The following is a 25,210-nucleotide window of genomic DNA, read 5'->3' on the forward strand; positions in this document are numbered from 1 at the left end:
TTATGGCTTTCTTGCACTGACTATCAGGTTTATAACAGTCATCATCCATGTATCATGATCAGTAGTGACTGGATTGATTATACAGAAATGCTTCTTGTACTGTTCTTCATTTGTAACGCTGTACAGACTGAGGTAGTAATTAAACGTCCACTGGTATATCTGCAGGTGTAGCTAGGTATTTCTTTACATTTTATTTCTATGATCCCTAAAATTCCTTGTACTTGTATTAATATATTATTGTCACTCTACTAATGGTGCACACATTGTATTAAATTTTGAATGTAGTCCTAGAGCTAAAGCTACACTGTATGTTGAGTCCAAAATATAACTATGTATGTCTACAGTTTGCTAACTTGGAGGAAGATACAATCATCTTTGAGATACTGACATTTGGGGGTGATCTTGTGGAGGTCTCCATTGGATATAAATTGTGGATATCCACTGCCCCTACCTCTGTCACCATCAATAACTCGACCAGCACTACTGTCTGAGGCACGACCATCATAAAGCCAAGTCATTGAATGATGCTCACAGTCACTGATCTGATTCAACAGGATTACTAAAAACTTTCCCCTCATTGGCCATGTTAGTTCATCATCATGTGGACCCTTCATGAGGCAGAGGAACACTGATAGGTGGGTACCTCTACTATCACCATGACCACCTGGATAAATCTTCAAGCCAACTTTGTATCCCTTAACCTGAGTGTAAAATGGGTCACTGTACCACACCACATCTTCCCTCTTTTTCTTACTAAACTCAGAAATATTCATGACCACAGGACATGATCACCTGAATTAAACATTGTGGTCAAAGCTGTTAACCTCACCCACCATCGTGCCACTGAAACAGTTGCTGCCGCATTTCTGGGGCTAGTCTGTCCTGTTGCCTGATGAAATGTCACCATTAAAGCATTTATTAGTTCTACTGCATTAGAAAGTTGTGATTTAGTATCAGCTAGTTCTTGCTGAGTATCAGTCAGCCTACGTTTAGTCAATGACAGGTGTTCTTCCCTCTTCTCCTGTTCATGTTCCCTTTTCCTGTTATGTGTTATCTGCTCCTCGCAGCCCACATTGTGATACTCACACTGGACAATTTCAAGAGGACACTCCTTCCTGTGTGCTTCTATGTCTTCACGAGGGACACTCCCTACCTCACAATTGTTGGGACAGAGTAGGGGAAGCTTGGGGCACTGTTCCTTGTGTTCTCCCTCAATAAACTGATGTTCTCCTGTAATGTGGCAGTACTGACAGTCAACCTTACGACATGGACACTCAGTCTCAACATGACTGGTCAGATATTGTCGTTGTAACATCTTCTCACACTCATTGGAACACTTCACATCTGCAAACTGACAACCATCATTGTTTCCAAGGTGATTGTTGATGTCATTCAGTTCACCCTGCCACTCACAACCTCTCTCCTTGTTAGTACACATTACATGAAGACTTCTAATCTCTCGATCACTTAGCTTGTTGGGAAATGTGGAAAATTCTTCATTTCGACAAAATGGACAGTTGGTAGCAGCCCTCCTGGCATCATCCAAACAAGACTTGCAAAAGTTGTGCCCACAACATCCGCTCAGGTAAGGATCTCGGCAAGGATGAATGCATATTTTACACACAAGGGCATCTGATGGAACATCAACAAACTTATTTTCATATCCACCACTTGCACTGTGTGCGGCAATAGCCATTTTCTCACTGGAAATTATAAAAAAGCTTACAAGATTGTTTATCATTAAATAAACACAAAGATGCAATTACACAATTTACTTACACCCAGGAATTTTGTACACTATGGCTATGGATTGAACAATAGTATGAAGTACAATACATTATTTAGCGAATTAATCAAGACTGCATTTTCTCTTCGTGTATGTAGTTTACTTACGAGAGGCCATCTAACTACATTCATCATTCACGCTGCCTCAACTTAGCAGTGGTGATGCCAGCTTATTTATTCTCATGAATTTGATTTCCATAAACTATTTCCTTTTTCACACAAAGCCTAATGGAATACTAGTTTAGTTAATATAATACGGTAATATGGCTTATGCATCTATCACCCACCCTCGGGCAATGGGTGGGGATTTGTAGTCACCCAAAGTTGTCCCCAGGGTAGTGGCAATAATCATACTGACAGTGAATCTTCCAAAACTTGTCTACCTTCCGCAATTTGTATAATCATTTTATTGTATGGTTTATTATTACATTGTGCTTTGTGCAGTTATGTTGTGTTTTTGTGTGTGCATTATATATTATGTGACCGTCTCAGCGAAAACCCGTCTATCTTCCGAATTTCTTTTTTATCTTCTTAGCATTATCTACAATGTCCAAGGAATGGGTCACCAAAGTTTCAGTCGATTATCAAACGGTATGGTAGTACTGTTTAAGTAGGGATCACACCGAAAATTTCATGCGCCGCCCAAAATACCGCCCTCAAAAATCATCCTAGAGACATTTTACATGACGAAAATCACCTTTACGGAATAGTACTACTCCATATAATACATTAAATATAACAAAACACTTACAGGTAGTTGGATATAGAATTTTTTTTTAAAAATCGCGAAACTCTAATTTTAGTTTCACTGCCTCATTGACCACAGTCGCAAGGCTAGAGGCCAAACGAAGCAGCGCACGGTCACCATTTTATTCCACAATAACAAACTCACCAGTGGGATGTGCCTTTTAGGGTTCTGACAAGTGTAGGCCCTCTGTGCCTTGTCTTTTCTTTTATCTTCAATCAGGCTGCTTGTCTTCTTCATCCAACGAAACCGTATCAAGGCATTAATTTTCTGTATCAACACTTTCTTTCAGCAGCATGTTTAGACGCCACAGAACTATTTCAGAGGTGGATTTCAGAAGCGCTCCACTCCCAGCACTACTATAAGAGGTACACTTGCAAGATATCTGCAACTTCACGATTGGGATCCCGCTTGCGATAAGTTTACGACCATGCCCATCAAATAAAGATCTAGGTGGACTAATAGCAATAGAATACGGAGACCCCACCTCTTAACAATCTAGCTAGTTACTTAACAGTAAACAAGACCACCTTACTCCCTAATGGTCTAGCTAGCTGCACACCCCTTGGCTGACTTGAGATATACTCTAATACAACAGTCATGTGTAATAGGACAGTTACAAGTTACATTGTTCTGGTAGACATAGCTATTTTTATAAGAAAAAGAAGCAAGCACAATATAAAATCAATATAGCTATTACATTATTGTTCTAAAGGAGACAGGTGCCCCTCAGCAACAGCAAGGTTGACAGCCAGAGGCACACAGGGACGAATGCAATCCCCTGATACACATTATTGAAGAGTGCAGCAAGGAGAGCCCCAAACTACAGCGAAGCCAGCCCATAACCACAGAATATGGGGAACTCCACCTCTCACTAAGCAAATGGGTGAGATGTTTATAAGTGATGGTATCTTCCTCCCCCATACCTACAGATGTGGAAAATACAAGTGGACTAATACAAGTTACATTGTAGCTAGGCTGTGCCACAACAATAAACTAAGCAAACTAGTGTTTTAAAAAATTGTTAATTTAAAAATAAAGTATGGATCTATGCAATAAAAAGTAATGAAACAAGAGATGAATGATGGTGTTACAGCATAGCTCAGTGGGAAAGTCCCTACTTTGGCACATTTGCTATTATTATTTTGTTCAATGCCAAAGTAGGGACTTCCTACTGAGCTATGCTGTAATACCATCATTCATCTCTTGTTACACTACTTTTTATTGCATAGATCCCTACTTCATTTTTAAATTAACAATTTTTTAAAACACGGTAAGTAGTTTTGGAATTACAGCACTAAACAGTAGGAAGAGCAAGGAAATTGATTTGTAGAGTCACTACACTGAAAATAAACTGAAGGTGCTTACATTTGCAGCCATAACTTCCGTTTGAATTAGTCTACAGAGTTGGGATGTGGCTTAAAATATTCATCATGAATTTGCAGATCAATCAAGGTATGGTTTTAGCCTTGGAGTCACTTGCGCATAGACATATGAAGGTGGTTTTGTTGAAGAAACAGCAATGATCTTGTTTACATCTACCGCATTGTAAACAAATGCATGTGACATGCAAACTGCTGAGGCTACAGAAACAAAACAACAATTTTCAAACTCTCCATGAGCAGGCAAATAAGATGGTGTATAGGTTTAATTAATTTGAGACTTCCTTCCCTAAGTAATAGCTCAATTAAAACTTGTGTAAATTTCTTTATCACGTGTAATTTCACCATTTTTTATAAATTTCATTTTTTTTCCCAAAATGCATGCTTGTGCGAACTATACGGGTTTTCACTGAGATGGTCACATATATTGCTTTGTTTTGTAATTGTTTCATACTGGTATGTGTGTCTCAGTATGCAACTGACTGTATACTCTGGAATGGGTAAACAGTCTTGGCTGAATTCCAGAATTAAAAAAATATTGGATGCACGGCTGCACAATCTACTTAGTAATTATCTAAGCTATGTATTCCTATACTAGCAATGTGCAAACAACATACAGCAGTGTGATACTGTGTGCATTAAGAAAGACCAATTTTTATTCTCTTTTTGGTTTGCTGTATCATGGTCAGCATTGATTCGTAGCTGTACAGTGGCTTTTGGAAGATAACCAACCCATGTCTGGACTACTTCATACAATGCCACCAAGTGTCTATTAAATTGGTCTCTAGTCCTTGACACAAATTCATCCATAAAACTAGCTTTCCTGTAAACAATGCTAGCTTCTCTGTACCTGCTTCATTGCAACCACCATATAGTAATGACAAAATCGATCCAGTATTGGATTATAAAAAGTAAACAATCTATCTAGATAGATAAAAACTGTAAATTTAAAAGTGGGAATAGGGATTGCAAAAAAAGCCACAAAACAAAAAGGGATTGCTAACTTCTTGTTTATAATTAGTAATTGTAACATATACACTGTAGCTAACTTTTGATTTAACACATACGTACTGTTTCACAACTAGTAATTGTAGCATGCATACTCTTATTGATCGTAACATACACTGTACTATTGTTGATATTACATCCTAGGCATATCAGCTGTGCTGCCTGCCTAGTAATTATGCACCTATCAATGGGTTCCTCCACTACCCCCTCTTGGGCATAGGTGGGGCTATAATGGGGATTTGACATACCATGATGTCAAATTCCTCATAGTGGGGCACACCTTGCATGCCAAATCCCCAGGTGCATGGTAAGGATTTGGCATTCAATCTTAAACTTCTTATTTTCTGCAGGATTATTCAAGTTTCAAGGCTTACCTGGCTGTACAAGAACTGTATATATCACATGAGTTCTGTAATAAAACTGTTTGTACACTATTGTTGACACATTCTGCATATATAGTGGTCTTCGGAAGGTGGTCTGTATAAGCTTTCACATGAACAGTGATACCATTTATCGCAAATGCCATAACGTATCCAAAGTTCTGTAGTATCACCTGATTCTCCAAATTCTTCACCACATGTTCCACAGTATGTACACATTTCGTCACCTTCACTCAAATCTTCAACTACAGGAATAGACAAAGATGACCCTGGTAACTCAATCTGACTGACATCTGATACAGGTTCACTTGTTCTCTTCTTTTTTTTTTGAGTGTGTCTCCGCAGCTTTTTTCGCACTACGTTTGCAATTTTCAAATACAGCTGCTAAATGATCTATCCATATTTGTGACTGGATTTTGGAAAAACGATCCAAATTGCACATTAGAAGTTTCGAGATAAACAATCTTAAAGAATTCAAGCCAACATAACTTTCCAAGGATAGCAAGCATGCGCATGAAATTTACACTAAAGATGCATCAATCTGTTACCTTTCAGACCACTTCCAGTACTTGTAGCTGTTCGCAGAGTTTCCCGCCAAATAAGATAGAAAATCTGAACAGTTGGATGAGTGAAGTAGTATCACGAGTGCTCACAAAGGGGTGGAGGGTAGGGGCGGCGGGGTGGGAAAAGGTTAGACCTCAAAATGGAGGCAGACCACGATTGGAGTTCAGAGACAAGATTAAAGGGCTGTGCTGGCTCCTTAGTGGCTGATACGTAGCAAAATCCACAGAAAAAACATCTGGCCAACATTATCAGGCTGTCTACCAGTAAACCACTGATTCTTGCCAAGCCAGGTCCTTCACAAAGCCTAAAACTGCCATTCGAGCTCTACACACCACCCAGAAAAGACACCTGTTGAAACCAGCCTCGAGTAATTTGAGTAGTACTGAGTGTCAAAACTAGTACGATAGTGTAGCTATCAACTGGAGGTGGTAGTTTGATTTTGCCTGATGTGCGATTTGGATCGGTTTTGTAAAATCTGGTCACAATTGGCATTCATTTTCTATTAACAGCACAGATTGAGCAGCATCTCTGATGGGTTGCTTATAGAAAGCAATATCTGTAAATGAACATTTAAGGACAGTAGAAGGTGGCGGCAGTATTTTTTTTTCTCTGCTTTAGATGATATATTTACTAGTAATGTCTTGTAATGCCCAGCACAGAATCCTTTACAGGAAAGGCAATGTACACTGCCCCATGGACGTTCTTCATCAATTACTGGAAAGGGAAGCTGATAAACTGTTGGACTACCCAGATACCAAGTAATGGGATCAGCAGGTTTTCCCGCTTGGTATAGTTCATGTTTGCATCCTTCTTTGTAGCAACAAATTAAATAGAAAACATACTAGCTGGGTAGCCAACTAACCATATGATCATTTCTCACTTTTCACACTGCCTGAAGGTACTGAAATAAATCTGGACTGTTAAGTATTAAGGCTTCATTAGCTTTCTTAGAACCTTTGAGAAACACTAGCGGCTTCTCCCTAACACTGTGGCTGGATTCTGCACCTCTGTGTAGTGGTGTCTCCACAAGCACAGCCATCTACTCTGCTTATATAGGCATCTATTGCCATATTCAAGTTCTCCTTTAACCTGTTTTCATTAACAGTCCCACTGTTCGGATCTATACAACAGCCAGAGAGAGTTGAAGGAATGAATGTATTGGCATGACCCAGTGCCGAACATCCGTTCTGGAGTTCAACATAATTCAAATAACTAGACCCACTGCTACATGTAGTGCTTGGAGTTAATATGTCACTCTGTCCAGTAAAATTGAACTTCTTCATGGGATGGACCCTCATCTGAAGCTACATCAACACGTATACAATCTATTGGTTTATGAGTACCAGTATCACTGAAGAACACATGTGTAAACTCTTCCTTGAGTTCCAGCGTTTGAAGGTCTGCAGCATGCTGACAAGGGTTCTTATGATGTAATGGTTGCTTTTACAACACCAATGCAATTTTCAGTTGTAGTATCAGTAGCAGAAAAATTGTATGATGTAGTCTGTAGTGTAGAGGAATATCTATTTACATAGTCAGTTTGTGTCATTAGAATATCTTGACCATCCAATACAGGGGTAGGATACTGTTTGTGTGTTATTAAGGTGTCCAAGCAGAATCCTGCAGCATCATCACGATTAATATTAGTAATGCATTTCCCATCTTTATATTGAATGTCTTTCGGCCCTTGTAAAATGCTGCAGACCAATGAGCATCAGAATTGTATCTCAAATTGAACCCCTTATGTGCACACCTTGTCATGACTTTGCTAAGCCTAAATACCTTTTTGCTGACTTTTGTCTTTTAATTCTAGCTACACAAAGTTGCACAATTGATCCAAAAGAAATTTTCGTTTACAGACATCTTCAAGATGTTTCTGTATTCTTCTAATTGGTACCTTCTGTTTAAGATGAACGCTACCATCAGATGTCAAGACACCAATGTGTCTCTAGCTATCAGCACCAACGTTATGATCTTCTACATATTTTTCAATTGTTTTTCCAATGTCAGGACACTCTGTTAAGATACGGCTAACTCGCTTGGAAACTCTCCTTGAAAGGTCAGCAATAATTTTGGCACACATTTTCTGTGCTTGCCTTCTGATAACAGCCCTCCATTTCATAATCAGTTTATTTCCACTTTCACTTACAAGATCACTGATTCCAATGTATTCATCAGGGTTGTCAGATTCTGAGTCAGTTACAATTTCACCATTTACCATATTTGCTATTCTTTCAGCTTCATATGAAGCCTGTTTTGATTATAAGTATGCGTGGTAGGATTGTGTTACTAGTGCTAACCTATCTTCCGTCAGCCCAAGATTACTAATTATGCTTAATAACTTTAAGCTGAAATCAACATTGGGAAACTCTTGCCCCAACTCAGTACAAATCTCAAACTAATTATAGTTACTTTTTACTACTTTCTCCTTAAAATAATCTGCTGGCAAGGAATCAAATTCTGGTGGGATAGAATCACATGAACGTGCAGTAGTCTCAAGAGTCTTCATCACTAGAACTAGTGCTTGTTTCATTAGTGATACCAAAGTTTGCCAAAAGTGACCTGTCTTGCATCCTTGCTATGTCATCTATAGCTTCCCTAATTCTGACAGCTTTGGCAAGGCTTGGGATCAAATACATGAGTATTTGTATTTAGCTGTATTTAAATACTATTTTTGAGTATTTGTATTTTGAAGTTTTGAAACAACATGTATTTGTAATTTTACTTTAATAAATTACGTAAAAACTTGAAATACTTTCTGCAAATACTTCAAATACTTCACTTGGAAGAGAATCTGTATGACCTAACCCGTAGAAAGACTGTTTAGCATAGCAGGTAAAGTCTTTCACCCTGATCGATGCCATTTAACTGACAAATAATTTGAGGAATTTATGTTTATAAGATATAATCAATAAGTTAAGTAGCTAGCTAGTTGTGAGTGGTCAGTTGTTTTTACCATACACTTGAAATTTTATTTGAACAATATTAAAACAGAGTTGTGTACTACTGGGTGGTTGTGTAACATGTAGTTCAGATCAAAGTACAGAAGTATTTTAAAAGTATTTAAATGCTCTTAAAAGTATTTGTATTTGTATAAGTATATTTGTATTTCATACTTTCAGAGTATTTGTATTTAAATACTTTTCAAAGTATTTGACCCCAAGCCTGGTAATAGCTTCTTCAACTTCGGCTAAAAGATTCAACATAGACTCAAAGCCAAATCTATGTCAGGCCTTGGTTGCTGATACTCCTAAAGCTTTAAAAAATTGCATACCTATTACTATTGATGTTCCCTATCTGATTTTGCTAAGGACTTCTTGAATCAGAGCTAGAGAACAAAGCAGTTAAGCGATTTAGAATTAAACCTACTTTAGCAAAATCCATGGCTTGAAAATTTTCAATTAACAGGGTAAATGATTTATCTGAAGAATTTTAAGGGTTTCCCACTCGGACTGAGACCAGGGGCATTTGTAGCAGCAGTCTATGTGCTGTATCTGTTTGATACTTAGCATTTGGTGAAGCTACTTAAATGCAGATGAAAGGAGGCAGAAACCCTCATGAAGAACAACTGCAGCAAATTTTAACATGAGTACACTTTAAACATGTGTTTTTGTGGTTTCTTTTACAATATCCCATATGACCAATAATATACTCTTGCAAAGAAAGTCGATTAATAAGTGATACATGTACAGAATCCCCTATACATTGGGGCTGTGACAATAACTTACTATACTCAATAGAGTAAACGTATGCTAGTTCTATTGCAGGACTCCCCATTTTGTCCTGGGGAGGCCTTACTGAAAATCTGATTCCTCAGAACAGGATGAGGGCAACGAAGAATTACTTGCCAAAGGTAAAGGAGATTTTGAAGTACTTGTGTCATTGCTTGAAGCAGAATTACTTTTCGCACTAAAATCTACAATTATAGGTGAATAAGCTGGTCACTGAAATCATCATTAAGCTCAGAAATCCTTTTCATTCTTAATGTTTATGATTATGAGGTCTTGTAACATTTACTAGGTATTTCAGATTCTAAGCCTTGTAGGCTGTTTGAATGACTTTCATCCTTTTTGAATCCATATCCACTCTGATTTACCATTTGTCAACCATTGTCCAGAAGTTTTTGATGAGAAGATAACAAAGAAGGATTTTTTAAAGCAAGATGATAACAAGCTTTGTTAATCTTTTGCTGATATGTAGTTGGTTCTTTTGATGATGGCCTACATATATTTTAGATTTCTCATGGATATAACTCTTAAATTGCTCTGAACGTTCTGTGTTATCAGGGGCCTACAAGAATCTCAGTTTATAACATCTCAATACTTAAATTATACATACTTTAGTTGGCTTAGCCAATGTGATGCCACCACCATCTACAGGACACCACTACAAGTAGAGATGCTATAATTCAAAACAGCTAACGGAGCAGTTAATTAAAAATTGTAAAAGGTGAAGTAGATAACAATTTCTATTGCTGTTATACCTCATTGCTAGATCCACTTGCTGTCGCAACCACAGGAGTAACTTCACTTTGACCTGCAAGCTCTTCATTCTGTAGCTAGTGTATAAAAGATTATATAACTGTACGCATGTGCAACAATGTCAAATACACACCTGTTTACTTGTTGCCACGTCTGTTCATTGCAATCATAAATTCCACCATGCTTCTGTCTTCAATCACCTGGCTATCAACCAGGCCACAAATTCACCTTCCCAATCCTTGCTTTTTACTTGAAAGAAAAAATTGGTGTACGTTTCAGGTTGTAGCAAATCTTGAAATGTTTTCATACCATTGGCACAAAGATGCTTCTCATCATTTTCCCCATCATCGGAAATTTCAACACTTCGTTTTCTCTCACCAAAACAAACTAGAACTTTCTTCATGGCACTCATTCTTGACAGCACAAGGCAGCACGCAAAACGATTAGAATGTCAAAACACGGAAATGCGTATGTCTAGCTTACGAGTTTCAGAATTGTATTTAGGTGATGTTATGTAAGCATAGCAATCGAGTATAATAAAGGATAGAGCCTTCAATTTCAAAGAAAGAGGATATAAAGATGTTGTAAATAACATGTCAAATACCCCACCATGGGGCATCAGTTCCGTGTCAATTCTCCCTGTAAAGCCCCACCTATGCTCGAGGGGGTAGTGGGGGAACCCACTGAATAATAAAGAAGTGGTAACATCCTGATAGAAGTTAATAGAGATTTGTGGTTTACATTACCACCCCAGCAATCCGTTCTTGTTTTGCGGCTTTTTAAAAAGCGATCCCTATTTATGATCAGTGGCATAGCCAAGGGTGGGACTGGGTGGGCACGTGCCCACCCAAATTTTTCTAGGACACATTACAAACAAGAGACAAGTATATAGTGCATACCTTGGCAGCGAAATACTTTTGTAGTCAGCTGATATTTCAATAATCACACCATGTGATCCAAGTAGTTTGGTACTTTTTATTTAACGCACAACATCACGTGATCGAAATTTTAGGTGAGGAAGAGGAACACGAGGAAGGAGGGGATCCAGTCTATTTTTCACATCCGGAATACTGAGTTGGGAGTGACAGCACGGATTCTTTTGTTGGCGAGGTTAAGTGACCTAAAGTGATAGCTATAGACGAAAAAAAAAAAATTTCAGCTATTTTCAACAACATGGTACATACATTAATAGACGAAATTGCATTCTCTAGTGTTAGGCAAGTCGGTTAGATGCGAAAAAATTGCAATTGGTGGCTGAATTAGCTAGAAATAAGCTGCAGGAACAGCAGTGTGATCATATTATTAACTAGCTAGATACATTTATGCAATTATGCACTTTTAAAACAGTTTTTAAACCAAATGTATGTAGAGTCCACCAAGAATGGACTCTCATTTTGTGCTACACGTAGTTAGTCAATTGCATGGGTATGTGAAATGTGTGGGTGAACATACCCACCCATCCCTGAAGGCCTTGCTATGCCACTATCCTTATTCCCCCTGTTAAATTTCCATTTTATCTATGAATATTATATTTAGCTACATTAAGTTGCCTCATCTGGAAATACTCTCTAGCGTTTTCAATCAGTTAGCTAAGTGACAGAGATCTCGACACACAGACATATCAAGGGGGTGGCACTAAAATATGTCCCGTACTATATTCTGATCTTCATCCTCAGTGAGAGTCGAGTCAAGTTGGAAACGAGGTTGGGAATTTTCAGAGGACAAGTGCAGTTCTCTAATTGTATATTATATAGGTCTGCGACGGATAGCAGGATGGATACTTTAAGGATAACAAGGTAAACATAATTTTTATAAGAATATACTAGAGTTCAGTCAGGCTACAACGAGGATACCGGTTAGTCTTGTGCCCAGTCGGGCTTGCACTAATGTACGTTGGCTGCTTTTGGGCATTTACGCTCACTTATTTCCAAGGAATTTCTTATTTATTTCTTGCTTCTCAATTATTTTCACTTATTTCCCAAATAGTTCTCAATTATTTCTCATTTCTTGAATATTTCTCTCGTTTCTCAGTTATGATTTCCCATCGATTTTGTTTCTCAGTTTTAAAGCATGGTAGATTTAGTCTGCTTTTGCAAGTTGTTGCTGGCCTGGCAAATCCTCATCTAGAGTTGCATAGTGTACCAACAAATACATGGAGACAAGCTGTATAGCTAACACCAGTAGAAGGATCTATGGTAATACTCTCTAAAGATCAACTTTTGAGTCACCTTGGATTGATACTACGGGGTTCACTGTATTGGCATGCTAAATCAACATGGCTCAGTCAGTCCAGTCACTGAGGGGCTTCATACGGAATCTAAATTCAGTAATATTTTTGTTTTGTTTAATTGTTTTACAAAGGCCCTATGGTGACTTTGCATATGGTAATGCACCCATCAAAGTTTTGCATCACCGTCCCTCATTCAGGCAAGAAGAGGATGGATTTGACCATAGATTCTTCATACCCGTATCAAGTGAAGAATATACGATCTCACATTTACTACTACTCTAGAACGGAATTGTAGGTCTAATTCCTTCTTTTCACCATTTAGTGTGACCTCAACTTGATATTGTTTGACAATGGAGCATTGCTTAAGTTTAAAGTGCATAATAAAAGGTCAAAGACTGGTGACCACTCAGTAAAGGAGAAGATGAAAGGAACAAAGTGAGTTTAGTCACATGAGATAATTATGTAGAATACATGGTCACGACCAAACATTTGTATCACACTGGCACCAGACTGGGGTGAGACTACATACCTGAGGCATGAAAAATTTTTTTCTAATCTTGTTTGCCTGTAGATGGGTAAATCTGTCTTATTCCATTCAGCATCAATTACAGCAGAAAACACAGGTGTCCGGATATTGGTGTTTTTTTAAAATCACCATAACTCAAATTTTCATCTGCCAGCCTGCCTGACCACAGTCGCAAGGCTAGAGGCCAAATGAAGGAGCATACAGCCACCATTTTATGCCACAAAAACAAACTTGTGGGATGTGCTGTTTGTAGTTCCAATTAATGTCTGCCTTCTGTACTTTGCCTTAACTTTCTTCAGTTAAATGATCCTCGTACCAAGGTATTAATTTTCTGTATTGACGTTTCCTTGAAGTTGTCAGCTATTTTGGTCTCATAGTGTTCAGCAGTATACTGCACACCTGTTGACAAATTGCTCTCATTGAACAAAATTTTGCATTTGAATACAGAGGCAAAACCAGACTTTTGTCTGGGTAGGTTCTTTAGGTGAAAAGGTGGACCTTTGTGTAGAGTTTGGAGGTATGCCACCAGGAAAATTTTTGAAAATAAACTGAAAAGGCTGAATTTGGTGACATTTAAGGTACTAAAATTTTAGGTTAGACTTTTGCTACTGAAATATTGGACTTCAATACTGAAATAGTGAACTTTTTACTGAAAATGTGGACATTTCGCTCAAATTGTGGACCTTTTTCACTCAATTTGTGGACCTTTTCTTTCACATTGTGGACCTTTTGCTGAAATTGTTGACCTTTTTCTTCAAGTGGGGGGTTCTCAGAACCCCCCCCTGCCTACAGGCTTGGAATATGTATTCAGATCATCAACTCTCTACAGTAGTGTAGTGGTGATGTTATCAGCTTGTGCTAATTCTTGTTGTCTTACTATAGGGAGCTGTTGGTGTGGAGTTTGATGTTCAGCTGACTAAGGACCTGGAGCCAGTCATTTATCATGACTTTATGATCAGTCTAAATGTTGCTCTAGTGAGTTGTTATGGAATTCTTTTTAGGGCAGGCTATAGCCATCTCTCAACATACAAGGGTAGTTGACTGCTCTATTAGAGTATTTCGATTTGAATCTTTGATACCTTTGCATGCAAACCAATGCAAAATCAATTAGATTCTCCCCTGGTATTGCTGGATACCATGCAAATTATTTCTCAGTTCTGACAGCTCAGTCTCTTAGTTTTGACCAAGAAATCTCTGCACATTCAACTGCCCATTTGGCCACATGTACCTACCATTATGTCCTTGTTTGAGGAGATTATAAGGTGTAGAATATAGCAACATTTTAACCTGAATAATATATTATAGATGACCGGTTCCTGAAAACTTCACAACCTCCCCTGGATTCTCCCCTGGTATTGCTGGATACCATGCACATAATTCTCAGTTCTTGATGACAGCTCAGTCTCTTAGTTTTGACCAAGAAATCTCTGCACATTCAACTGCCCCTTAGGCCACATGTACCTACCATTATGGCCTTGTTTGAGGAGATTATAGGGTGTAGAATATAGCAACAGTTTGGTCTGAGAAACAAATGAAATCAAAACTGAGCAGGTCCTGAACAAAGCCTGACTGCTGAAAGTGAATACTAATATATGTAACAAGAAATTGACAAGAATCCTAGTGTGTACCTTGGACAATGTTTATAGAGATATCCCTAAAGAAACTACAAGCTGTACATCTGTACATGATGATATGCATGTGTTACAATACGGTAAGTATCATTGCAGATATATAGCCAATTTTTCTTGCATGTAGCTCAAACAGCAACCATCATAATGTGCATGAAAATATAATCTCAGATATACAATCAAATTGAAAACATTAATTACTTGACACGGCACACAGCATCAATATAATGGTTAAAGGGACAGTACGCCAAGCCATATACAAGTGCTAATTTCACATCCCGTAAAATATGTTCATGACGTGATAATTTGTTGCGTTTTATTGCATCATGTCACGAAATGGCGAACTTGTAGTGATCTTCTAATGGGATAATTGCGAGGATAATTGTAAACAAAGCTATGATAATGGTATAAACTTGTACTCAAGCATTCATTTTTTACAATCTTCTACTTGGCTTAAATAACCTGTCTAGACATGTTGTTTCACAGCAAAATGATTTCAAGTCATTGTAGCAGGCTGTATGGAAGTGAGAATTGTTGTTCATTTCCAAAACCACAATTGCTCAGTAATTACGTAAAACAGCGTCAAATGCTTGTCGCACTTGTATGGTTTCAGCACTAGTATGGCTTGGCGCACTGCCCCTTTAATCAAAACAAATTTTATCTACTTTAATTTTATCTACTTCCTAACAGAGCACAGACTAGCCAAATAGCTATCCCAATTACATGGTTAAACCTGGCCAGATGGAACATCATTACTGATCCTAGATGTGCTCTTTGTCAAGCTCCTCAACCCACAACAAACCATATTTTGACTGGCTGTCCTGCTGCTCTAGATCAAGGCAGGTATACCTGGAGACATGATTCAGTTTTACAGGTCCTTGTTCATGGGCTCCAACAGCATTTACCTGAAACATTCAAACTTTACGCTGACCTTCCAGGTTATCTAGCTAGTTCCAGCCCCCTAGTACCATCCCAACCAATCTTCCTCCACCCTCAGCAGGCCTGACTTGGTATTGGTTTCTAATGATTCCATTTGTTTGTTCGAATTGACAGTACCAACTAATACCCAGCAACATCTTCTTGCTGCTAGAGCTAGAAAGGAAGATCGATATAGCTCCTTGCAATATGACCTCCAGCTTTCTGGGTTAACTGTCAATCTTGTTCCAATTGAAATTGGTTGTTTAGGCCACTTTTTGTCAGAAACAATTGCTCAAATGGCTACTGCTTGTGAAGTGCCAAAGAAAACCGTAAGATCTTTGTTTGAGCAGGCAGCTCGCATTGCTGTGTCCTGTTCTTACAGAATTTTTAATTCTAGTGTCTCCCCGGGCTGGGATCTTTTAGACCACCTTAGGTAAACTTTAAGTATTACATATATGTAGATATAGTTTTTTTGTGTATTGTAATTTAATTTACCTTTAGTTAATGTAAGTCTTGCCAGGGCTCCTGTACTGATCCATCAGCACATGGTACCCCTGTGTCTAGGCCCCTGTATGCTTGTAATGTATATTTTGTCTTAATCATTAAGACGTTTATTCTCTCTCATTATGAACTTTGGAGAAAATTATAAGAGAATACATGTCTGGCTATGGAGTCCCCTAAAGTAAAGAAATAACCACTGCATGCGGCATAGTAGGCAAGTCCCATGCATGCAGTAAAGCTTAATTCATGGTGCAGCTCAATCATAGATTCTAAGGAAATTTCATATTTGGTAATTTTCATTGGAAATCTACGTAGTTCATAGACCAGTTGTATGCAATAGTGGCATAGCATCGACACCTTCCTGAGCATCTCCAGTCCATGAATTATTACTTTGTTTGCCTGATCGATCAGAAAGGGGTTGCATACAAATGCAGATGTGTTTTAACTTGAATTTTCTGTACAGTATTACCCCTGCATAAGGTTACTTTAAAATACTGGCAAAGGCCACAGCCTGCATGTACGATGAATCATTAGCACGTAATTATACAAAACCAAATCTAAGTAGCTATATCTAATTAAAGAGTTAAAACTATTTACAGAATTAGCATTAACTATAGATGCAGGTAAACCTACTTTAAAAATAATAATTAAATCTACAATTCAATCTTGAATGATATAAAACAACTTAAACTAGTGTCCCTTGGTGTTAGTAGTACTGGAGTAGGTATATAATGTGGAGAAGTCTGAAGTAAAGTATATATGGTTTATTATTATCTGATTTATCCAAAATTGGAAAGGGTGACACCAAAAGGTTAAGCCTGCACAAAAGTGTTTCTCCAAAACCTTACACACATAGAACACATATAAATAACTAAAGGCTACAACAGTACAAAAAATACATGGAACACATGCAGATGCACAAGAACACAAGTTATGCAAAGCAGAGATGAATTTAAAATTATATAACCAAAAATACTTATTCACAGCACAATGATTTGACAATGATAGGATATTACATGGAATCTTACTTGAGATAAATGAAGTATTACCAAAAAATGAGAAATGGAAAGAGTTGATGGTGGTCTGTGTATAGTGGAACAATTGAAAGTGATCATGAATACCGCCTAGTAGAGGTGGAAACAAAGGAACAAAAATGACTATAAGTTTGATTGCTATGTAGTATTATATATAAGTAATTTGTTAATAGGATCAAGCTAGTCATCTCTGTATAGCAGCTATGGACCAGAGATATATAGTCTCTTACTGTACGACTTTTCTTTAAGAGCTGGCAGCAAATGCATGTGTATGTAGTTCTTTGTTGATCTTTTTTTTCAAAATTTTCTTTGGTCAAGAAGGTCCAATAATTCTATAGTGTTGCAATGGTGGATCCAGGATGGGGCATTTGGGGCAATTCCCCCAGCCATGCAGCCATACTTCTGATTAAAACACTAAATTTTATAAAACTCATGAAAGTACGCACATTTACTAGAATTTATTACAAATTCACCCGAAATTTAAGTGAAATAAAGTGAAATTAGCTGTGAAATTGTCACTCAACACCTTTGTGCATGCTAAGCGCCTCTAAAAATAATATTATTAATGTATTGCTGTTGTTTAAAACATTCCGAGCCTTTTAACAGCTTTTAAGACTTCACAACCATCTGCAAAGGCCATAATGGCAAAAATCAACAGTGAGACACTACTAAGAAGTGATTATTTGCTGCTTCAAAAATGCAGCAGCTGTTTTTAGAACAGGATTATCTGGCTCTCCCCAACCACTAGCTTGTTTGTACCCTTCTCCTTGCCAGCTCCTGGATCCTCCCCTGTGTTGGATTTACAAATATTCGGAACGCATATGTATATAGCTAAGTCTATGGATCGTCAATGATTGGCATTAGCAGTATCAAGGTCTTTACTATCAGAGTTGAAGATACTCCTCAGCTTTACCCCATACCCCCATAGTGTAATTCTTTATCTCCTACATAATCAATTACATGTTTCCGAAATGTTTAGTTCACAATACTAACCAGCTTGGTAATGATATTAAAGGTAGCTCTATACCATAATGTCAAAATCTGTATCAGGTATACTTTATCTGCTGAAAGGACTCCATGCTGTAGATTAGAGTTTTGCATATGTATAAAGCAGAGTCAAAAAGCGAAGGTCACAAAGCAATTTCAGAAAGCATATGCATATATATGCTTTGTGACTATACGAGAAACAAAAAAGCAGCAAAGGACAAAATATATAGTACTAGCAGTAGTCCAATTTGTAGATCAGGTGACTGTTAACAAGATGAGCTGTACGCTTTGGTACCAATTGGGTACATTGCTAGAATAGGAGTGGAGGTAAGACACATATTTAGGTGGTCAAAGCTGTCTGGTACTCAGTAGTTCATCTAAAGTCAACTTTTCTCAGGCAGTTGGTGCAAGGATAGCAAAGTCTTTTATGAACCTTCTGTACACTGAGTGAGTAACTAAACCTAAAAACTTTCAACTCTGGAGGATGGTACTGAAGTTTTTGTTGGGTTGGGGGAAATACTGGTATGCACAAGTGAATATAGGACAAGTTGTATGAGTGATTACATGGCAAGCACATTGAGCCAAGCGCTAACTTCGTGCATCTATGGTACGTATGTGCATATATGACTGCATGCTAATGTAGGCACCTGTAGGTATGGTGGTTGCTGTACAAATTTCACTGAGTGTACTAGATAGAACAGATAACACACTCTTTTTGATGTATGTGCATATGGTTACTTTTACGGGGCAATACTATGAGGTCCAGTGTCCCAGCTTCACAGGGCTGTTTTGTTGCTGTAATCCTTACACATGCACTACACAGTAATGACATGGCTTGGGAAATTGGTAACATTGAGTTCACATGACACAGTGATTTTATGGTCACCTCATTTCAGTTTAGTACTGCATCTTAATATGATGTTCCCTCCACAGCTGAGATCTATCATTTGAGAGTGACTGACTATAGAAAAATGTTCCAGAACATGTTCAAGATTTCAGATCACCTTCTATAGCAAAGTGAGAAGTTTTAATTATACTTGAGTTAGAACCAATAATTCACAGAAAGCTATTTAAGTTTCCAAGTTACAAATAAATTTGATGTTGGACAAGATTATGGTGGTGGGGCAGTCAGTAACCATGGATACAACACAAAACAACAATATGACTCAAGTGTTCCTGGTACTGACCTATGAGAGAGCAATACTACAACTACAGATTTCTTCTATTTTTCATATGAACTGTTTTTTGTGTATTATTATTATCCTTAATAGTGTAATTGGAACACTCTACAGTACTAATAATATTACTGTCATACTCTCGTTGGTGTAAATTAAACACATCTAAACTTTGAATGTGGTCCTGTTGCATACATAGCTATACTGTACAGCAGGTAGCCTATTTTGTGAACTGTTTTGTGAAAGTTGTGTTTCCAACTCCTTGTATTCACAGGCTTTAAGCCTTCTCACAGGACCCTAGTGGGACAGCATTCACAGAATGTCATTGTCTTTTGCTTTCATCATCCTCTCCTCACACCCCACAATGTGGTACTCAAGAGGACACTCCTTCATGTGTGTGTGTACAATAATAACACAGATTTTTATCCGCTTTCTGCATTAAAAGGCTTGAGACCTGCCAAGGATGCTTCTCGATAATTTGAGCAAGTGACCAGGTCTGACAAAACCAGTCTTACCTGGTATAGCCTTGCCAGTTGGTGCCACTTGTCAATGATAACTTCTTTTGTGAACAATGTAGCAGCTGAAAACTTAATCAGTTTGCCTGGCACAGTGTTGGAGCAAGGTTTCAAGAAGATTCAGGGGGTTATATATGAGCCATTTTTAGACTTGGATATCTTGCATGGAAAGGCTATAATATAAGACTGATGCATTTTGTCAAAACTATCACATATTCATTCAGCCAAGCTATTTTCTGCACCCAGTGCAGAAAAGGTGTTAAGAGCCGACTCCATTACAAGTTTGTAACAAGCTATGCACCTTATAACTTCACCATGGTGACAAATTTAGTCATAATAATGTGTTGGACATTCGAATGAAAAAATTGTATGTAAAGTACTTTTAGTGGATCAAGCAGTGAGCTAAGTTTCAAGAACTTTTTCAATTCCATTACTTAAAATTTTAGGGGCTCATCTCAACGTGCACATATTATAATCGATAAACAACTTGTTTATGCTGGAATATTGCCAGATTATGGAGAATCAAAAAGAGAAAGCTGAGAAACTTGACAGATGTGGTTTCTAGAAATGGAAGCGAGTTATAGGTACACAGTCCCAGCTGCTGAAAGATTTTGAAAATTAAATACTTCAAGATTCATGGGTGTATAAGCTATTTTCAATGCATTTTTGGTTCCCTTTAAGTCGTAAATTTAAATTATAGTCAGACATTATAGTAGTGACCCAAATACATAACCAAATTCTCTAATTTAAATAAAGAACTATTAAGACATTTATTCAAGTTAGTCTTATGTTTATATAATTCTTTAACACCTATTTAAAAATTGCAGTCTGTTATGAATGTTCTATTAGAGTATTTAGACCATAGAGTGCATCTGACTGTGCTATTAGAGTATCTCAATCTTATATAAAGATCCTCCCATAATCAGTTAATCTGTATATTTGTGCTGCCAAACTAATATAGTTTGATGTTCTTGCTGCAAACCCACAAGTTAAAATTTCAAAAGGAGTCCAGGAAACATCCCCCATAAATATTCCCCTGTGCATGCATATAATGTTGACACAGATCCATTAACACATCTTGGCATGCATGGCTGGACATTAATAATATTTGCCTTTGTTAGCACTAGGAAGCAATTGCAAATCATCCTCCAGGTGGCTCAGAATTGACTGACACACAACAGTTCATAAGAATATAGACTTACAATGCAGCTTTACTTTAATATTTATGCTCCAGGTTTTTATAGACACATTGTGCTCACCTGCACAAAGTGTACAAAAGTTGGGCACAGTACGAAGACTCACTCCAGATTAAACTTCAGGATGTCACATGTACACTTACATGTACCATCAAAACTTGAAACAGGCACCTAATACAGTGGAACCTCTCTTAACAATCTAGAAAAAAACCTCCATAATAAGGGCAAGAATTTTGGTCCCAACAGGTCTGGTTAATACATTTTGTACCTCTGAAAGAGGAATACATTTTGTACCTCTGAAAGAGGAAAACCTCTAAATTACAGCAAAAAATAGCCAAATATTCTGGGTCCCAAAATGTCTGTAATAGAGAGGTTCCACTGTACTCCCGTAAAGCGTATGGTGCAGTTAAATGAAATGACTGCCGGGTTAGAGGATGAAAGTATTTATACCACTGACAGTGTAGACACAAGCAAAGAGAATGCCAATTTCTACCACCCTTGCTGCTTGAAGATCACAAAGGGGGAATATTTACTACAACAATACAGATTCTTTACTTTTTCATAATTAAGAACTGCTTTATGTGCATTGGACACTCCACAGTAAATTATGGTATACACACATTGTATTAATCTTTAATTTCAATGTGATCCTAGAGATAAAGTTACACTGTATGTTGCAGTCTCAAAATGTAGCTATATAAATTATGCCTACAGTTTGTAAACTTGGAGGAAGATACAATCATCTTTGAGATACTGACAAGTGGGAGTGATCTTGTGGAGGTCCTCTTGAAAATGAACTCAGGAAATTTTAGCTCTGTTTTCAGCAGTGGCTCTACCAGCAGTATGATCTGGAGTACGATAATTATTGCACTTGTACAATGTCCAATAGTATCTGTTCGGACGAGGTAAAATTAATGAGGAAATGTTGCTTGTGTACATTCTCTCTCAATAAACTGTAATGTGGCAGTATGGACAGTCAACTATACACGTAACATGGACGTTCAGTCTTAACATGCATGACTGCATGGTCAGATATTGTCATTGTAACATCTTCCCACACTCATTGGAACACTTTTCATCCTCAAACTGACTACTATTGTCATTTCCAAGGTGACTGTTGATATCATTCAGTTCACCCTGCTACTCACAACCTCTCTCCTTGTTGGTACACATCACATGAAGGCTCTTAAACTTAGTAAGTTCTTCTTCATTTTCTGCATAATGAGCAGTTCTTCTGGCACCATCTATACAAGTTTTGCAAACGGTGTGTTCACAACCTCCACTCAGTTAAATAAGTGATAGTGTACAGAATTTGGCAATCGAGTATAAACATACATAAAATTGTGGTATGTGTGTAAAAAAATATTAATTATGATAAAGTGTAAGTGTAATCACCTCTTGTAGGAAAACTATTCCTGATGAGAGAGTTCCCTTTTTCAATTTCAACAAGATTATTAACATTGTACCCCACTGCCAGTCTCAGGTTGTCTTGGGTTTCTACAAGGATGGTACAAAGATCAGTCATTTGGTGGCGATTCAACAAATTTATATTGATATTCCCCAATGTAATAGGATATCTCTATGGCCATTGTGACTGCTTGTGATGGAAACTTGGATTAAGATTCAGGGTTGAGGCTGTAATGCTGTTGGATGACAAATAACAAATGTAACTGTCTCATGCTACAGAGTTCAAAATTAACACGCAGAAGACAGGTGAATGACTGAAAGTTGGTTGGCAAGTCATGAGTTATTGTTTACAAAAGGAGGGACAGAAACTGCCACAACATTTGTTAATAGTATTGTTGATTGCCAGTCAATATGTTAGCAAATACCATAAACTTTCAGCTACATGTAGTCTGAAAAGTGGCCAAACACTTTGCCATGTGTTCTGAAATCAACAAAATTAGTTTGGAAGTTGGCCAGTGGCTAACTGTTATTGTGAACTCTGCTATAATGTAGAAAACAAATCAAGGATTGTTCACATCTTATTAAATTACAGCCTCATTTATTCTAGAGTACAATTACATGTAGATCTTAACATTAGCAGTTACCACTTAATTGTACTATGCAGTGGCGGATCTAGAACTTTTCAGAGGGAGATTCAGATTCCACTCAACTTCAGCCTATAGCTGTAAGTAGAAGACCAAAAAAAAGAAAGAAAGAAAAAGGTCACAACCTGCTGTTCAGTGCCATAATTGTGATTTCAAAGGCAAAAAAAAAAAGATGTTTTGCCAGTAGAAAATCATTCTGTAACACACTATGTATAACTCGTAGTGATTTTATCACACAAACGACGACTTGTCAATAAACTTAGGGCGCATGCTATTTTCAGACGGGGTTTCAGCAGAACCATGCAACCCCCTGTATCCACCACTGCTATAGAGCCTCAGTTATCTGACCACCTGTGTTCGGATAACAGAAATGTTCATGACTCTGAAGTTGTGTGTGTGTGTGTTGTGTGTATGTGTGTGTGTGTGTGCGTTCAACTAATCTTAGTACGCTCACTACTCTAACATAACAACCATTTTCGGTCTGAAGGTTTGCATTGAGTTGCCACTGGTACAAGCATTTATGGACATGCTGTTATTTTTTAGTGTATTTATTTGCATAATTAATTACAATGTTAAGTTGATTGCATTATGTTCACTGTACAGCAGGCTTGTTGTAATTACTTACCAGATTTAATCATTACAATTACCCAAAATTTGGTAATTAGTAATTAATTACGTGTTTAAATACAATTTCTAACAGTAATTACTTGAAAAAATGGTAATGATTAGTAATCACCATTACAATTACAATAAGCCTGCTGTACAGGGAGTTCAGTGCAAAGAGAGCTCAGAGATGCAATCTAGACCAGAAACCACACTATTTTTTATGTAAGGTATAGTAAAACCTGCCATGATAGTTTGCCCTATTGTGCAATGGATGAACCAAATCATACCATATTTGGAATTACTTGTATTATAAATGTGTTCGATCACTTTGCTAATTTGTTTGTAGATAATAGATTCCCCCATAGCTACTGGATTGGAAACTCAAAGATCCATCTGAATTTTGCCCCCTGTGTGTAGACTAGATCTTGTAACTGATAATAAAATTTGGCCTATAGTCCTTGTGGGTGCACTATATAAAAGTATGTTTGTGAAAATGGTGGGATGCTGGACAAGTTAATTATGGCTGATGTATAGTTACAAACACTATACTAGTATCTATACTAGCTCCTATTTTTGCCAAGTACATAATCCCTGTCTAATTTTTCATAATTATAAATCACTCACACTTGTCAAAGTGGCAGCTAACACACATCATAATCCTGTATCAGTAGAAGGCCAAGAAACAATCTACTAAACTAGTAGGCAAAACATTCAAGCTGTAGCTACACCAACCAAATATACAGGTGCATGTTAGTTTGATGTTACAACAACAGCCGTAACTTGCATGTATGATATCATAATAAAGGTTTTATGCCTTGTTTACTGAGAAACAAACCATAGACGATATAGGTGCCTTCCCTCACTGGATTGGAAGTACTTGTTTTTTTCTATTCAAAGTGTTGGTTTTACTGCCTGGATACAAATTGAACTGAATACAATAGCAAATTGCTCGTAGTCAGAGAGATACTATAGATGGCACACCCTTTTCAATGTACATGTTCTACTATTGAGATACAATACTGTAAATATGAGATTGAGCCAGTGTCCCAGCTTCTCAGGATCATTGTGATATGCACACATGCATAATGACATGACAGTGATCATGAATATTATTGGTAACCTTGTGTTCACATGACTTAGGGAATTTAGACCGAGATTAGTGGTACACTCATTGTTCCCCCAACAGCTGAGATCTATCATTTTCAACACAAGAGAGTGACCGACTTTAGAGTGATGTTCAAGATAAGATCTCAGATCATCATTTAGCAAGGTGAGAAGTTTTGTACTTGTATTATAGCCACTAATCCACAGATAGTTACAAAGTAGCTACAAGAAACACTGATACTGGACAAGATTGTGATGGTCGGGGCAGTCAGTAGCCATGGATACAACACAAAATAATACAACTCAAGTGTCCCTTGTACTGACCTATGAGAGAACAACTATACAACTATAGATTTCTTCTATTTTTCATATAATCTGTTTTTTGTTTAGCTAT

At 37.5% G+C, this 25,210-nt stretch overlaps 1 long non-coding RNA gene and 1 pseudogene across 1 annotated transcript; one reads left to right on the forward strand and one right to left on the reverse strand.

Annotated features, from left to right (window-relative positions):
- Positions 1-221: 221 nt before the first annotated feature.
- On the reverse strand, positions 222-11,376 carry LOC136252356 (TNF receptor-associated factor 4-like; annotated as a pseudogene).
- A 777-nt stretch (positions 11,377-12,153) lies between these two features.
- Positions 12,154-19,496, forward strand: LOC136252360 (uncharacterized). Its single transcript, XR_010699482.1, has 6 exons — positions 12,154-13,010; positions 13,984-14,076; positions 14,407-14,812; positions 15,420-15,572; positions 19,103-19,186; positions 19,232-19,496. It is a non-coding gene; the product is annotated as an uncharacterized lncRNA (long non-coding RNA).
- Positions 19,497-25,210: the final 5,714 nt, after the last annotated feature.

Source organism: Dysidea avara, chromosome 4 (genome assembly GCF_963678975.1).
Source record: "Dysidea avara chromosome 4, odDysAvar1.4, whole genome shotgun sequence".
Lineage (NCBI taxonomy): Eukaryota > Metazoa > Porifera > Demospongiae > Dictyoceratida > Dysideidae > Dysidea > Dysidea avara.